We start from the raw sequence: 17,105 nt of genomic DNA, 5'->3' as shown, positions 1-17,105 counted from the left end.
CACACCAAGTCACTTTACACACTCTCAGGAGACTAGAATAAAACTGACCTTTCATTCTGATATCCATGTCTAAATCTTGTACTTGTTTTGTTTTATCATAAAAAAAACAAACAAAAAAAAAAAAACAGAACTCAGATTATAAGAAATGAGTGTGCAAGACGTGATTGGTTCTGACAGCTGCCAACAGGCAGAAAATGGCTTGAATCTGCACCTGAATTCAATTTTGTTCATTATTCTTAGATGTCAACCTGGAAAAAATCAAACTGCATTTCTTCTGCATGCAGTTCAGCCTCAGTGCACACAGACAGTAGCAGACGTTACGATGTAATTAGTGTCTGCTCTGCTCAGTCGGCCTTGGATAGATCTCTGTGACTGACATTACGAACCAATATAAATAAGTTTATTCAGCTTTTCATCAAAAATAGGATTTGTTTTTTCCTTGAGTCTCTTTCGTATTTATTGTAAAAATAGCAATATTTTTCTTTCACCCTGGATGATTTCATATCACAACTTGTTTTTATTTCTTGAATTGTTTTTCCCGCTGATAATAAGGCAGGTTTATTAAAAGCAAAATATAGAATCATTCATATCAATTAATATTTATAAAGAAAGGGGGTCAAATGACCAGATCTGATGTTTTGTGCATTTTAAAAGGTTGTTTTAAATGTATACAAATTCATTAAACAATACAAGTTCCAATGAGGTTCATTCATCAAATTTAAATTGTTTGGAACAATTTAAATCTGAATTGTTCAGATTCAGATTTAATATTAAATTAAATCTGAATCTATTGTTTTTGTATTAAATTAACTTTGGCTCAGAGTGAGCATTAGGAAGATTTTGGGACAACTCCATTATAAAATCAGACAAAAATAGCTTAAGAAAATATTAAAAGTACCTTTAGGATGTGATTTCAATTATTAAGAAATAAAACAAATCAATACAAACGAGCTTGGATCTGTATGAATCAAACTAATACCTGATTATGTCACCAGCGGCTGCAGTCCATCATTCAATGACTGGAAACCAGTTTTTACATTAATGTAAAATAATGTAAAGTACAGTTACAGTTGCAGCTACATTAATGTAAAAACTGCAGGTAGACCTGGTAATGTTATCAATGTGGGATTTGAAGGAGTGTGTGCTGTCATGGATTACAAATGTCCAGACTTTGACTAGGCCACTTCAAATCCTGGACATTTTGTAAATGCCATTTAGAGGGGGATATGCTAGTGTGTGTTGTGTGATTGTCCTGCTGCATAACCCTAACCCATGACGGCTGATAATTCTCTTCCAGGATTCATATCCTCCTCATGATTTTTCATGCTGCCACGAAAAGTCATGGCAGCATGATTTTGTCACCACCAGGTGTAACAGTTCACACACCTTCAGCCAGGATGGATGGATAGTTGAAGAGTCTATGATATTTCAGACTGATAAATATTGAGTTTCATTAAAGCCATGTTTTTACTTATTGCCCTTCATTTGCTTGTATAACACAAGATGATCTTTTTTGCCCAGAAAGATGTTATTTCTGGACTCATCAGAAGGGTTAACCCCTGCGCCACAACAGCACCGCCATGCATTTCGTTTCAGCAGACATTAGTTGACAAACCAAAACGTGTAATGTAGCTCTAACAAATTCAAGGACAGGACAGTTTTAAGAGCTTGTTCAAAGTCCTTCTGAGGAACACATGAAATGTAGGAACAAGTTCAATGATGCGCCAGCAAAAAGCATAAATTGAAACCCTATATCAGTCACTCCCGGCACAGTGCCAGAAGATTTATCAGTGCATTAGAGCAGGAGGAGCCAAGGTTAGAATTTCCCATTTGAATCTCTGAGGGACGACGTTTAAAGTAGATTGCAGCACTCCAGTGCTAATTGACCACAGCTGGTAATTGAGGGCGCGGCACATTTTACTGGTCCTGCCTGCTCCACTCAGTCCTTCTCCTATTGCACTTAACTTTTATTAAACAAGCTGCACTTAAACTAGGACATGTGCTGTTAGAGGCTGGCTATTCTTCCCGCCGTTACTCATTCACTTCACCTGACTGTCACATCCCCACATGCATGCTTTTAGTGGTCCGAACCGAACGGATCTTACTCCACGATAGGATTAATGCATCAATTGTTCTGAATTAATGTCTCAGTAGCAGTACAAGGGAATCCTAGTTAGTTTTATTTCAGTGGGTTTATGTCCTTTGGTTTCAAGGATCTTCATTCCAGTCAAAGTCATCCACCTCCAGGTCCTAATGCCTGACAATCCAAAAAATAAAAAATAAAAATTATATATTAAAAAAAACAGAGAACAATGTGACTTCTGGGGCCTAGTTCTGGTCCAGTTCTGTCTGGTCACTCGACGTTAGAGAGACGTTGCATTGCTTGTGTTTTTGTTGCTTAAGAGGGAATTTGGGTCAGGATGATCTGGACTGCATCTCCTGAGACAAACCAGGGGACTGTAAGTACTGACTGATAGCAAGCCTGGCCATTTCTGTTGGCAAACCTTCGTCTGAGAGAGAAATAGAGACGGAGGCACATCGCAGGCAGCAGCCTGGGAATAACTGCAAATTTAGTCTAAATATCACATCTAACCCACAGCAACAAAACGATACCTCATGAATTAACCATGAAGAACAGATTTTTATGTTTTACTCATTTAATCCAAGTTGGAGTGATTTCAGTAAGTTTTACATCCGAAGGTGCTTGACTTAGATTTTTGGAAATTAATGTTATGATCATTTCTTTCTTTCAATGTGTTCATTTATGCAATGCAGCTTGTTTAATAATTGTTCTGGATATATATATATATATATACACAGTACAGACCAAAAGTTTGGACACACCTTTTAATTCAATGAGTTTCCTTTATTTTTATGACTATTGACATTGTAGATTCACATTGAAGGCATCAAAACTATGAATAACACATGTGGAAATATGCACTAAACAAAAAAGAGTAAAACTGAAAATACCCCTTATATTCTAGTTTCTTCAAAGTAACAACCTTTTGCTGTGATTACTGCTTTGCACACACTCTGCATTTTATTGGTGAGCTTCCAGAGGTCGTCACCTGAAATGGTTTTCACTTCATAGGTCAACCTGCCCTGTCAGGTTAATAAGTGGGATTTATTGCCTTATAAATAGTCATGAAAATAAAGAAAACCCATTGAATTAGAAGGTGTGTCCAAACTTTTGGTCAGTATAGAATGACACAGAAACAGGTGAGAGCTGGACTCCATCAAAGTTGCCTTGTGTTTCTAATTCTGTTCAAAACTTTCATGGGTAAAATTTCAAGGTGGAGCCAAAGTGTCTGTTTGGGTGCTTCAGGATTGGGTGTCTGCTTTTTGCAGGTGATGTAGTTCCATCGGCTTCATGCGATTGTGATCCACGGCTTTCACTAGAGCGCTTCCCAGCCGAATGCGAAGCAATGAGAATCAGCACCTCACGTCCTTGAGATGGAGAAGTCGGTCATGGCTGACGGCCACTCGTACTGAGCGCTGTCCTGGTTCTGCTGGAGGTTTCTTCCTGTTAAAGGGAACTGTTTCCTCTCCACTGTTGCCATATTCATGCTTGGATGCTTGGATTGCTATGAAGTCAACGACACAATGCAAGCGATTGTCACTAAACTGAATTTAACTGAAGCTGAATTAAAAATAAATAGAAAGTAACTCAATGTAAGAAGCTACATTGACTTGTTAAAGCTACAGTAAGTATCTTTTATATAACATGTTTGTTGACCACTGATGACGGCAGATAAATTGTTTCTTGCAATAGTAAGTTATTTTTCCACCATTTAGCAGCACATTAAGACAGTTGATTGACAGCGCTAAGTCCCTCCTCCGGGTTCTGATTGGTTGTATTTGGTCGGGAGCGGTGCATTTCCTCACATGGTAACAGCAGCACATGGAGGAGCTGGAAGAGATCCATCTTTTCACAGACTGTCTGTTTCATATTTTGCTGTCACAACATGGTGACAGAATTAACAAAATAGGTTTAAAAAAAAAACAAAAAAAAAACAAGATGTCACAGTTTTAAACTAAAGAAAATAGTTTCAGAAGGAGTACTTCAAAGCGTTGCCAGTTAAATGTTTAAAGCAACTCCCCCACCATCGGCACTTGAATGTAAAATGTGGGTCTGGATCCAAAGTTACAATAAAAGACAGACAGAGTAATAAAGACAGGATGAGTTTAGGGACATCAGGAGCCTCAGGTTGCTGCCACTAGGCTTCTCCCGTTTCCCTGACTACACGGGCCGTCTGTGGTCTATTACTCTATGAATGTGTTCTCTATCACACTGCCCTCCTTCCTCCTACATCATCCTGTCCTCCAATGCCATCCCTTCCTACTGCTGTAAAGTGGTCAGGAACGTCCTGAAGGTCAGGGAGGCCCAATCTATTGGCTGGGGATGTTGGCTCAACCCGATGGATGAGGGAAGGTGGAGGTGGGGGGCGGTTGTATTTCAATGGATGCTCATGATGCCCAAGCAACTGACTTATGGAGGAGGGATTTCACAGGACGTCCTTTAGGAAGGTCAGAATCACAACGACGCTGAAAATGAAAGCACTTTCACTGTGCAGATGGAAAGACGTGAGAACAGAGGACACGTGGATCCTTCTCTATCTTTCACTAGCTGCGTTTCCATTAACCGTAGAAATGCGCAAACTGAAATTATGAAAATAAATTTGCTTAATGGAAAGACAGCAATTTCAGAAAAAAACTCCCCTGTTTCGATAGAGAGGTTTTGTGGTAGGATGAGGTGGTTTTTCTGCCATATCAAAATAGATGCATTGCATGAAACTGCAACAGAAACACTTTTTTCACGTCACGCGACTCAAATGAGCAACAACAGTCAAATCAGCTGGCCGAAACAATAAAGAAGACAACAGGAAGTAGAAGGAGGACGATGGTTTGTTTTTGCTTTTTTCCAAACAATGCACCCTGGGCTCCATCAGAGCTCTCACAGCGTCACACAGCTCATAAAACGTTGTGTGTCATTCTGACATGTTGTATCCAGTAATGTAGAGAGAAACAAAATGGAGAGACTGAATCTAGTGGGTGGGATAAGGCATCTATGTGATGTGGACAGAAATTGGCTCATTTTCATTTATTTCTGGCTAAGAATAGAGGCTGCATTAGTGTGAGTTGAAAACCTTTCAGGTTCTGGGCCATCAAAACCCCATCGACCTGTAACATGCAGCATCACAAAGAAAACGTTGAATAGAAGGAGCAAAGTCAGGTCCAAATGTTTACATCATGCAATGCACTGTGCAGTAGGAATCATTTTGTGGTTTATAGCCTTTTTGTCATACAGCTAGCTAGCGCTAACAGTAGCTATATGTATGACAGTAAAGCTGTATGAATTGATGTGAAAACTGCTCACGTCATTTCTGCATTATGTCTGTAAATCTCAGGCTTTGGTTATCCTGTGTGAATGCGGCACATGAAAATCAAACATTGGAGAGTCATTTATTTATTACATGTGGTTCATGATGCCCATCCTGCATGAATACGGCTTATTAGCAAGAAACCCTGAGTCATGGTGAACTGTGGATTTTGCAAACTGCTTCACCCAATAATTAAAATGAATTTAAACTAGATATTATAATAGTGTTGTGAGGTCTTTGACCAAGGAATACAGTGTTGTTTGTACTGTTGTTTTTGGATGTTTGTTTTTAGGATATTTGATCTCATCAAAGAGAGATTCATGCGGATTTTGTGTCAGAAGAGAAAAATAACTGAGTAGATTTTTGAGTGCCTAATTTTCTGAACAAATATATTTTTAATTCCTGTTCAGAGCGGAGTGGAATGAAAAGTGATCCAATAAAACACTTGTAGCCTGGGAACACTTTGAACTGGGAAACATTCCAACATTTAAACTTCATCTTTATTCATTAATGTGCTTCATGCAGACAAGCAGCTCAGATATGTATGTATGCCTTGACAACTTTCTAAGACCAGTCAGCCAAAAACTTGTTAGACTGATACACATGTGTTCCTTCATCCATTCCTTTCTGGCCTACCTTCCTCACCTCAGTATGACAAGAAACCCAGAGGGACGATGCTGACAGGCCAGAGACCAGGTGGCAGATAGTGTTGCCTCAGTCTGACAGATTGCCAAGCCCAGTTTACCGGAACTGTTGGAGACTATATACTGCTTAGCACCTTTCAGGAGTCTGAACAGGTGCCAAAAACATCTTTATTCATGTCAGTTAAATGCCAAATTTATCCATAGAGGTCTAGAGCAGCTACATGTTTAATAATAGAACCTGACTCCTGTTTAGATCCGTTGTGTTAGCTGCTAAATGTAGAACACTGCAGCAGGGGAGAACGGCTACAGTTCATCCTCCGACTGCAAACAGCTGAAACCAGAGGTTCACATGTGTTATATGAAAAACGATCACAAGCCGTTTTTTCCTCACCTTGATAATAATCTAGATGAAGGGTTTCCAGATTTAGGAAATTTGGGATTAAACACATTATTACTATTAACTAAATAAGTTTTGAGAAAAAACGTATTAAAAAGTTTTTCTTTCTTTCTTTCTTGTGCTGATATTGCATCGTGTGAATATTGGTATCAGTCAGTCCTCAAAACCTCAGTATCGGTATCGTATTGGAAGTGAAAACAACCCTAGTTTTCAAAGAATCATCAATTTCTTCAAACTTTCGTCCAACATTTCATAACGGAAGGAAGGATTTAAAATTGGGGTCAAGTTTTCTGTTGGGATTTTTTTGGTTTAATATAGCAGGTTTTCGTGTGTTTTTACTCTTTCTCTTGTCAAACAGCAGTTTGGTCTGATGTGTCCGTTACAACCACAGCAGTGAGTAAAAACTGTCTAACAGAAAACAGATGAAAACTGTTTCTATACTGAGATACATTTCAATTTTACATACCAGATATGCAAAATATTGACCCCAAAGTCTGGATTGTCTTACTCAGCATATTAAAATGAGATCATCTCATGGGTAAAATGACAGCTACATCAGCCCAGGGGTCTTTCTACCTTTTAGGCAGGTTGAGGCTCACAGAGAGCTCCGCATGGGGCCCATCTGAGGCCCCTGGATCCAAAGCAATAAGATAAAATGAGTTTTGTTAATCCGAGAGCTCTGAAGAAGTAATCTGTTGTTTTATCACAAGCAGAGAATTTAAACAACCTTACAAGATGTAGTGTGTTGTTAGTGGACAATGAATTTTCAACCTTTCCAACAAGTTTTTTCTGCTGTGATCTTCACCAAGCCTCAGACTCAGAGGGAGCTGGTTCAGTACCCGGACAGCACGGAGCAGACCTCAAAATCAATTTGCTGTGACTTTTCCTTTTCACAGTCCAGCAGACCTTCAACTGCCGCCATGACGGATGATCTCAAAACTCACCTCCTAAAACACACACCAAACCCTGAGCTCTGAGGCTCGGGTCCTCTGAAAGGTTGAGAACATGGCCGCCTGTTGGGCGTCAGCTCGAAGAACTCCTGTGAATCCTGCAGGAGTCCATGTGGTGTGAAATCAGGGCATGTGTGAGCGGCGCTCAGGATGCTGTTTTTAGATGTCTGACGTACACCGAGACCCCCCGCCCCCCAAAAAAACCTTCATATCACCCTGTGAGCCTCACTTTGCCCCAATAGACATGCTCAGATCCGTGTAGCTAATATTGATGCAAATACTCCTCACTTTGCTGGATTGTCCACCATTTTTTTACTACACAGTATGCAAACTTATTGCCTCAGATTTTTTGTTGTTTTAAATGTACTGATTTAGTAACATTCACTGTTGAGCTTTTAGCAAGTATCTGACATTAATAAATCTAAGAACCCAATAGAAGCCTCCCGAGTTAGCATAATATTCATTTGCTGTCGCGTTTTGTTAAACAGAAACAAATTTAAACCGTTTTCCTTCATGGTTTGCTTTGGGATAGACTGTGCAGTGGTTTAAATGCAGTGTCTTGAGTGTTAATATTTTGTATGGCCGGGGAAAACTGCGTGCGTCTCGTGGGTGATTCCTTGAGCGTGTTTCTGACCTTGGCGCCCTTCTCCTCCCGCTCCGCTCGCTCTCATCTGCAGCTGCAGAAAATCACCTGAGGGATTTGCAGACATGAAAAACATTCGTTGACTCAAGCAGATTGTAAGGCCAGCAGTGTGCGGGTCGTTAAGACAACATGACTTAGTCAAATTCATCAGGATTTAATTAGGACGGATGGACAGAGTTTGCAGACCGCCACACCTGATCGCTCCTTTAACATCATCATCAGACAGAGTCGTGTCAGAGCCCGGCTCTCTGCACTGGTTCCTCCCTGATGATCCACCTGTCAGTCAGTTGATCATTTGGCCAAAGTGTTCCTGAGGCACGGCGCTGAGTTGGGCTATTAAAATGGAAATCCTACCAAATTAGCATAAACACTCATCTGTACTGTCCAGAGGGAAAACTGCTCCAAAGAAAGAAAAACTCATATTATTCCACCTCTAACACTGCAGCACATTACCTCAATAGCAACAGCCAAATATTTATTTTTCTGAGAATTATTCTAGTTTATAGCTTCCGATGCTGGTAATAAGGAATAATTTATTTTAAACAGAAAAAATGGTTTCTGTTCACCATTTTGTGGCAGCAGATAACTGGAGACTCAGAGAGGTTTATAATGTGGATGTGAGCATTTATTAGCATGATTTTAGCTTTTTTTTCACACCGTATCTTAGTGCAGGGGTGTCCAAAGAGTGGCCCAGGGGCCATGTGTGGCCCCTCACTGCAAAAACTGAAATCTAAGTCAGAGATTTATCCTTGTTTTCTTTCTGACAAGATAATTTTTCTCACCAAGAGGTTTATATTTTAGAGTATTTTTGTTTTATGTTTATGTACTTTTCTCTCTTGTTTTTGAAAGGCGACTTCTTGCAGTGCTGGACTGATTTTGTTCTGTCCATCACTATAATTCTAAAAGGACATAAACTTGACCTGCCAGCACATTTTGAAGCAGGTGGAGACGACCCCACTGTGGATAAACGTGTTGGATGATGGATGGATGAACTTTTGCACTCTCTTTAATTTTATAGTAAATAGGAACACATTCACATAGTGACATGTACTCTAAAGTGGACTTTGGTTCACCCAAACCTGCTTCTAATTAATTAATTAATTAATTAAGCTTGGCTAACTAAACCAGATGTGATCCAAAAAGTGACATAAATTTTGATTCCTATAGCTCAAACTTTTTTCTTTTAGTATCTTTCTTTTTCTTTTTTTTTCATAGACATTCAAAAATTTGCTGCCAAACGTGTAAAATACATTTTTTAATTTTTGGATATAAAATGATGCACATACACACATCATTCTAGTTTATTTGTTTAGATAAATTATAGCTTGCTTAGTTGTTTACTATTAGTTTATTTAGAAAATATATTGTTTTGACCTGCAAGTAATTCTGACTTGACGATTTTGGCCCATGTGACAAAACGTTTGGCCACCATTGCTTTAGTGTAATTGGGGTTGAAGCTTTTCTAGGTGAGCGAGTCATTTCCCCAACCGTCAAAACAAAGACGTTAAGAGTCAGGTTTGATTAGCTTATTTCATCATCCCTAACAACCGTCAAATCCAATTAAAACAAGGAACAAACAGACATCATAAGTCATCTTTTTTTTAAATGTATTTTCTACCACAAAAAAGCTGTCAGTTTCATTCCAAACCATTCAGTGATTTTTCACATCTGGCTGATTTAATCCTGCTTTTGAAAAGTGTTTTTGATTCAAGTTAGTAGCATTTCTCTCTAATTATGATTATATACAAAAAGATGAATTTTGGCTCAACATGATGTGCAGATGATGGGCAAAAACTAAAAATCCCCAAAATACTGCAGGATTTTACATTAAATGAAAAATGTCAGATAAAATGTGAGATTAAATGTCTGAATTTTAAAATTGACTTTTTTCCAAATCCCAAAGCAGAAAACATTACAGATTCTTCTAGTTTTCAAAGACGGGCGAGATTAAAGAATGAATTTAGTTGAACATTTAATTCCAAGAAATATAAAAGTAAAAGGAAAAATTCTATTAGCAGTGAAAACTTCCACACAGCTGAGAGCTTCCCTCTGACTGTATGATGTCTGTTGTTTGTTGAAACTGGATTAGTCACAGACACAGAGTGAATCAGAACTAATCTCCAGTAATGAGCTGGCCCCTCTGCCTCAGTCACACACACTGACTGCATTTATACCTCAAACACTTCATCAGAGTAAGGACCTAATCAAAGTCTGAAGTCTGAATAAAACATACTGTAGATTACAATGAGTCACTCAGTCTCTAATCCCTTTAATCACATCAAGTCTGATTAGCTGACTTCTCCATATACAGTTTAATACATGTGTTAGGTGCACACTGTAAAAAAAAGGAATTTGACCATACAAGTACGGTAAAATTGTGGCAACCACAGCTGCTGGTATTTTGCTTTTTTTTTTTTTTTACAGTGTACACATAGTGACATATGCTGTCCCTTGCAAATATATTCCACATTTTCACATTTAGTCAAGGTACAACCAGGTTTTGATTTGCTTTTTTTCTACTTTCAGAATCTCAGGCGTATCATTCCGACTTTTTTCCACATAAACCATTTCTGAAGATGGTATCCTAATCAATTATGACTTTTTAAAATCAAAACTGCATCCAGCATTAACGCAAGCCCCATTTAATGTAACAGTAGTAGAATCAAAAACTTGAATAATTTCATTAGGACTTTATATGATAACCCAACTAAAAGCATAATTGTGCAGGAGGCGGGGTCCGCCCTGGGCAGACGGTCAGTCCATCACAGAGCATGTTAAAAAAAACGAGACTCCATCTAACTGATCTGCATTTGAAAACCCTTCAGTAACTCTGAGAAACACAAACTGCATTTCCATTGCAAATGTGGCAAATCTTTGTTTATATTATGTAGAAGAAAATTGCTATTTCAGTGTTTGCATTAAATAAGAAATGAAATTAAAATCATGTGTGTAAGTTTGATCACAAGATAAGTCATTAAAATAATGGCATCTTGGGGCGTGCCGTGGTGGCGTAGTGGTTAGCGTGACCCGTATTTGGAGGCCTTGAGTCCTCGACGCAGCCGTCGCGGGTTCGACTCCCGGACCCGACGACATTTGCCGCATGTCTTCTCCCCTCTCCTTCCCCGTTTCCTGTCAGCCCACTGTCATATAAGGGACACTAGAGCCCACAAAAGACCCCCTGGAGGGGTAAAAAAATAAATAATGGTATCTTATCCAGGCATCAGAGTGACGAGCTGTTTATACCTGAAAGAGGCTACATGTGGTGGTTTGGGGAAATTACAGTTGGTGATTTTACAATGTGGAATGACACAACTTTTTATGAACTGTGCCATGTTGTAAGAGTTTTGGTGGAGCCAACTGTATTCGTCCAACAAAAAAAGAACCCAAACATCCTCCTCTCACTTCTTGTTGTCTTCTTTGTCATTTTAGCCAGTAGTAACATCTGGCTGTTGATCGTGTGTTTGACATTTTGACATTTTGATACGGCTGAAAAACCACCTCAAAGCAAAAGGGGTATTTTTTTCCAAAATCAGAGAGTTTCCATTAAGCTAATTTATGTTCATAATTTTTATTTGCGCAGTGCTATGGTTAATAGAAATGCAGCTCCTGAAGCATTTTGTGATGGAAGTTCAGAACAAAACTACAGCCACAGAGATAACAAAGCAAACAAGCAAGAGAAAGGAAAGTCAGCTAAGGAAGGTGTTTTAAAATGAACAGAGCGTTTGGCACGCTGATTGAGTTTCCTATGGAGAAATGTGCCTTGCCTTCACATGTCTGATGTCTTAGGGGAGCAGTTGGCAGGGTGGCAACACGTAAGGAACACAAGCATGTGCCAAAGCCAGAGGGATTCACAATTTCAACTGTGCGCTGACCCACTTACCTGTGCAACCTGCTTTGTTTTCGAAAAGGAACGGATGATCCAGAGGCCCCAGAACAGCGAGAGGAACGGAGGAGAGCGGGGAAGGAGGAGAAGTCGACATTTGCAGCTTGAAGGACAACAGGGCAAATACACACATGACAGCAAATCAATAATTTCCCCAAGTGGAGGAAGAGAATAACTTAACCATGACCTATTTGGCTTTTATGTGTTTTTCTTGTACTCACAAGTGTGTGACCCTGTGAATCTACTGGACAGCTGCCGGCACAGAGTGTGTGAAAATTAGTGTGAGTTTTGACTGCATATGCGCCACAACATCAAATGAAGACTACATTACAGTTCTGAAGTCTTGTTGCTTAAGTCAGTGAGTCATGAACCCTCTGACTAGCATGCAGGTGTTTTTTTGGGTGACAGTTGAGGAGTTAAAGTCTTCAGTGTTATTTGATTGCACCGTGTAAAAAGGAGTTTTGGAAAATGTCAAGTATTGCCACAAAAATTATTTACAGTTTATACAAACATCTGAAATTTATCATACACTATATACTGAGAGGCTGTGCCGTTTTAGAAGCATAGACTCAAAAAGGTATCAGACGTTCCTTTGAGATCTTGGCCCAACATTCTGTAACACTGTCGGCTACAAGTGCACAAGGTTCTGTCTGATGGAGATCTGATGACTGTGGAGAATGATGAACTTATTTTCATGTTCAATACACCAGTTTGAACTGGTTTATCTTCCTGATAAACCAGTCATCAGATGGTCGCCTCCTGCTAGAGGTGAACAGGACAGTGTTGTTGCGTGCAACAAACGCTCAGTTGGTACTAAAAGGCCTCAAGAAAATATTCACAACACTATAATACCGCCACCTCCAGTCTGGAACCGTTACAGGAGGCAGCATGGAGCCATGACTTCATGTTAGTAAAGAAGTAAAGTTGATCTATTTCTCAGCTAGAAATCACAACGTGTTTCTCAAAGAGGATGTTAACCTTACAGTAAAGCCCTGCAGAGATCTAGAAGGAAGTCATTTCAATATAAACATGAACAAAGACATAAAGACAGGATGAGATGAGCCTCTCTGTTCCTCTCTGTTCCTTCAGACCAACTCAAGGCAACCATGAATTTTTTAAAAAATTGATCAATATTAGATGTATTTTAAAATATTCCAGATGAGAGGTGAAGTGTCCTCCACAATTTTCAGATTCCAGATTTTATTAAAGGATTTGAGTTAAATAAAGTTTTATTTTCTTTAGAGTGGTTTATTTTTCCTATAAAAACCAAGCAGGCTTAAGAGTGTGCAGTGTGTGTTTTCCTGTTCCTGTCCCCACAGGTGAGATTAAACCACTGATTGTTTTCTTGGTACCTAACAGCTCACGCTGCTCAGCTTCATCCATCTGTCATAACTGGGCAATAAATCCAGCAGCCAGTGGATTATATCTGGATGGAGTCAGTTTGAAAGGAAACGCTGTTCAGAGTCCATCAATTACTTTATGGATATGTTGACTGGTCATATGGTCTGCTGCAATAATTTACATGCAGGTGAACCTTCATAATAATTTGAACAGTTTATATTAATTATACAATTTAATCCCCAGCTGTTTTACGTTTTTTTTTAATTGGTTGTGAATGATTTTAAGCTGCTCTCTGGTAACAAAGCAAACAACATGCTAATGAAGCAGCCAGCAGCTCAAAGCCTTCTCCACCTGAAGCGTTCCTCCTCAGGCCCTCGCTCTTATTCTGCACTGAGCAACCGTGTTCGAATGTGGCGTCCTCTGCTGCCACCTGGTGGTTGTTCAAAAGAACTGAATTTTGGGCACATTTGGATGATAAGCTTAATAGCTTTCCAATTAAATATATCTTTATAAATCTTAATGCATGGCAAAAAATAAAATATTATTCTTTTGTTGAAGCCTGATATCTGTGATTCATAATCTGACATCATTAAGTTGTCTATTCAGATGCATTTCAGTGTTTCACTTGACAAAATTATTGAGAAATGTCAAACTTTTAAACACAGCATATGTGTCAGCTTTAATTGTCCATGGATAATTACAGTCAACTGTGGACTGGTTACATTCACTTATTTTACTGTAACACAATTTGTCTGCACTTTGTACTTTTTAAAGTAGTTTACGAAACCTAAACATTTACTTTTACTTGAGTGTGTTCTGAGTAAAGTATTTTACTTCACTACATTTGAAATCATATCCATTAGTGACCAACCAAAAAACTGATCAGATTACAGGGTGCTGCATCGATTTAAAACAGTTTTCACACCAAATAAATTCTCATTTCTTTTGTGAAATCGAGAAGTAGCACAAATACCTTAGTCAACTTAAATTAAGACACAACTGATTTAAGAGAAACTTATATAAAAAAAGATTGTTTTAAGTAAATAATTCTTTAATATCGATGAAAAAGTATTAGACCCATTGGCTGATTATTTCACTTATAACATGGGGGAATAGTCTTATAAGTAAATTTATCTGCCAATAGAATTAGTACTTTTTCATCAGCATCAAGGAATTATTTACTTAAAACAAGCTCCCATGTCTTGATGAAAATATACTTTTTGTACTTTTACTTGTGCACATTATTTTTGTCCACCTCTGCCTGCCTGCGTCTTGTTTGTCCATCTTTATTGAAGGGCTTTAGAAGTCTGCAGGTTTCAACAATTTATTTCCTATAAAAACAGTTCTTTATTTGAAGACGAATCAAGAATATTGTGTCTGTTAGGAGAGCCATGATACCAAACCGACTGATGTGAAGCAAGAAATCAGTGAGAGACTTTTACTTCTTTATTTGTTTTGGTCACGTCTCATGCGCATCATGAAGGACTTTCTATCACCTGCTGTTGCCGTTGGGCCCCATGCGGGTTCGCCGACGCCGTCACCGACAGGCTGTTAGCTAACCACGTTGTTCACACAAACAAGAGTCCCAACATCATACGGGTTCCATGAACAAAACATTCATCATTACAAACATCTTTAAAACTACTAAGGTATTTTGTTTCTGTGTTTGTTAAAATATTACCTGACTGTACAGCAGACACTGGCAGATTACTGGCAGACAGTCACCAGACAGTCATAGACTGTCTGAACATCTGTTTGTGATCCAGCTCAGAAGAAGCGGGTCTTAGCTCTCTCAATCACCCTCTCTGTACAGAAGCTTTTAAATAATTGCTTTTAGAGTTTAGACTGGGCCTAAAAATCCAAGTAAGTCAATGCTTTATATTCTGTCCTTTATTTTTGGGCTATCTTCTTTAAAAAACTCAACTTGCCTCAGTCATCTCAACATATTTCTTTCCCCTCGGAAAGCAGCAACATGAGATGACACTCACTACTGTATTTCACAGTTCTGCTCTTCCCCTTTTTCTTCCTAATGTAACAATTGCCATTATGGCCAAACAAATTAATTTTAGTTTTACAGTGTTTTCAATCAATCAATCAATCAATCAATCAATCAATCAATCAAATTTTTTATTTGTATAGCACATTTCAGCAGCAAGGCATTTCAAAGTGCTTTACATCATATCAAACACAGAAACACAATGCAACATAGAATCAACAATCAAAACACGACATTAAATCAGGTTCCATCAATAAATTTGTAATTGATTACGTTTCAAATACAATCCTGGGTTTTTAGTCGAGTTTGCATCCATAAAGGTTTACCTGTTACACTCCTACTGTGTTATATGGAACAAAATACCTGTTGCTATTTTTATTCCCACTCACGCTCACAATCACAGTTTAAAACAATGTAGACAGCATTTTAATGGGCTTCTGGCACAAGGCTCCGTACAACTCTTTCACGGAATTTCGAGCAGGGACTCCGCCGTCCCTCACGGATTTTTGTGCAATTCTATGGTACCTGTTAGTGTCTAGAATTTATAGGGTTTCCGTTACGCGCAATGACCCTCAGTCACTCGCAGTTTTTCTTCCTGATAGTCCAGAAGACTCGGTTTGAATGGGGACCAACATTGCAACATTTTTAGCTGCTATGGTCCACTTTCACTCTGCACTGTCAAACCAACCAAATCCTTTGAAGCGACCAGGTTTAGCTTTTTTTCAGTCCACAAACGAAACGGACTTTCTAAAGCTTCGCAAATCTCTCAGTAACCAACTGAGCTGCTTTGGCAAAGTACTGCCACTAGATGTCCCCTTTAGAGTGCATGTTATCAATCATGGGCAGATTTCTGCTCATGTTTGATTTATAGCCTTTAACAGCTAAAAATCTATGAGTGATATAAAAATAGTCAGCATTTAAGAAGCATTATCTTCTTGTGAAGATCAGAGTCTCTGACTAGGTACAATTTTTTTAAAAAAGGTGGACCTGTACTATAAAGTTTGGACTTTCACTGGCCCATTCTGACACATTTGAACTGAATAATCATCTGCTGAAGAAAAGTACTCACAGATTATGATGCTGCCACAACATTCCCCCCCAGAGATGGTTTGTTCAAGAAGGTGTGCAGTTCACTGCCACAAGTAGCATTTTGCACATCAGCCAAAAAAAAATAAAAAATTTTTTTCAATCTTCTTCCACGTTTTCTGTTTGTCTTACTCTCCACTCCAGGGAAACTTTAATCCGACTTCTTAGGAGTTTGTTTTTTAACAATGGGGATGTGTGATTTCTATTATAATCGTGGTCCTTTCTGTTTAATTTACTAATCTAATTGTGAGGTCAGGGTTTATGGAGAAAAACAATTTTTTTTTGGACAAGATTTCTATTTTAAATATTAGTTGCTTTAATATTTAAAAATAACTCTAAAACTGCAGTATGTAGCTTATATATATATAAATGTGTGTGTGTGTTGGGGGTTGGGGGTGTATAACATACTGCATGCAGTATGTTATGTTGTGAGTCAAATAATGTGTGAAAAGATGATTTCCTCCCTGTGCTGCCCTCTGAAGCAATGCACACCTACTGGTCATAAACAACCAATTAGAGCCAGGAGGCGGGTCTTAGAGCTGTCAATCAATCACAAGGAACCTCATGTACTAGCTGCTTAATATGCCAATGGAGAGAAATGACTTATCAGTAATCGAAAAGTGCTTATCTGTCATCATATTTGATCATGCTAACTAGTCTTAGCATTCACAACAAGATCTGCTTGATCGTGCTAAGATCCACCTCCAGGCTCTGATTGGTTGTTTCAGCAGTGGGAGGAGGAAGAGGAGCTATTCACAAATTGCCTATCTTATAACACCCT

This window comes from Xiphophorus couchianus, chromosome 12, assembly GCF_001444195.1.
Source record: "Xiphophorus couchianus chromosome 12, X_couchianus-1.0, whole genome shotgun sequence".
Lineage (NCBI taxonomy): Eukaryota > Metazoa > Chordata > Actinopteri > Cyprinodontiformes > Poeciliidae > Xiphophorus > Xiphophorus couchianus.
This window is presented reverse-complemented; position numbering follows the sequence as displayed.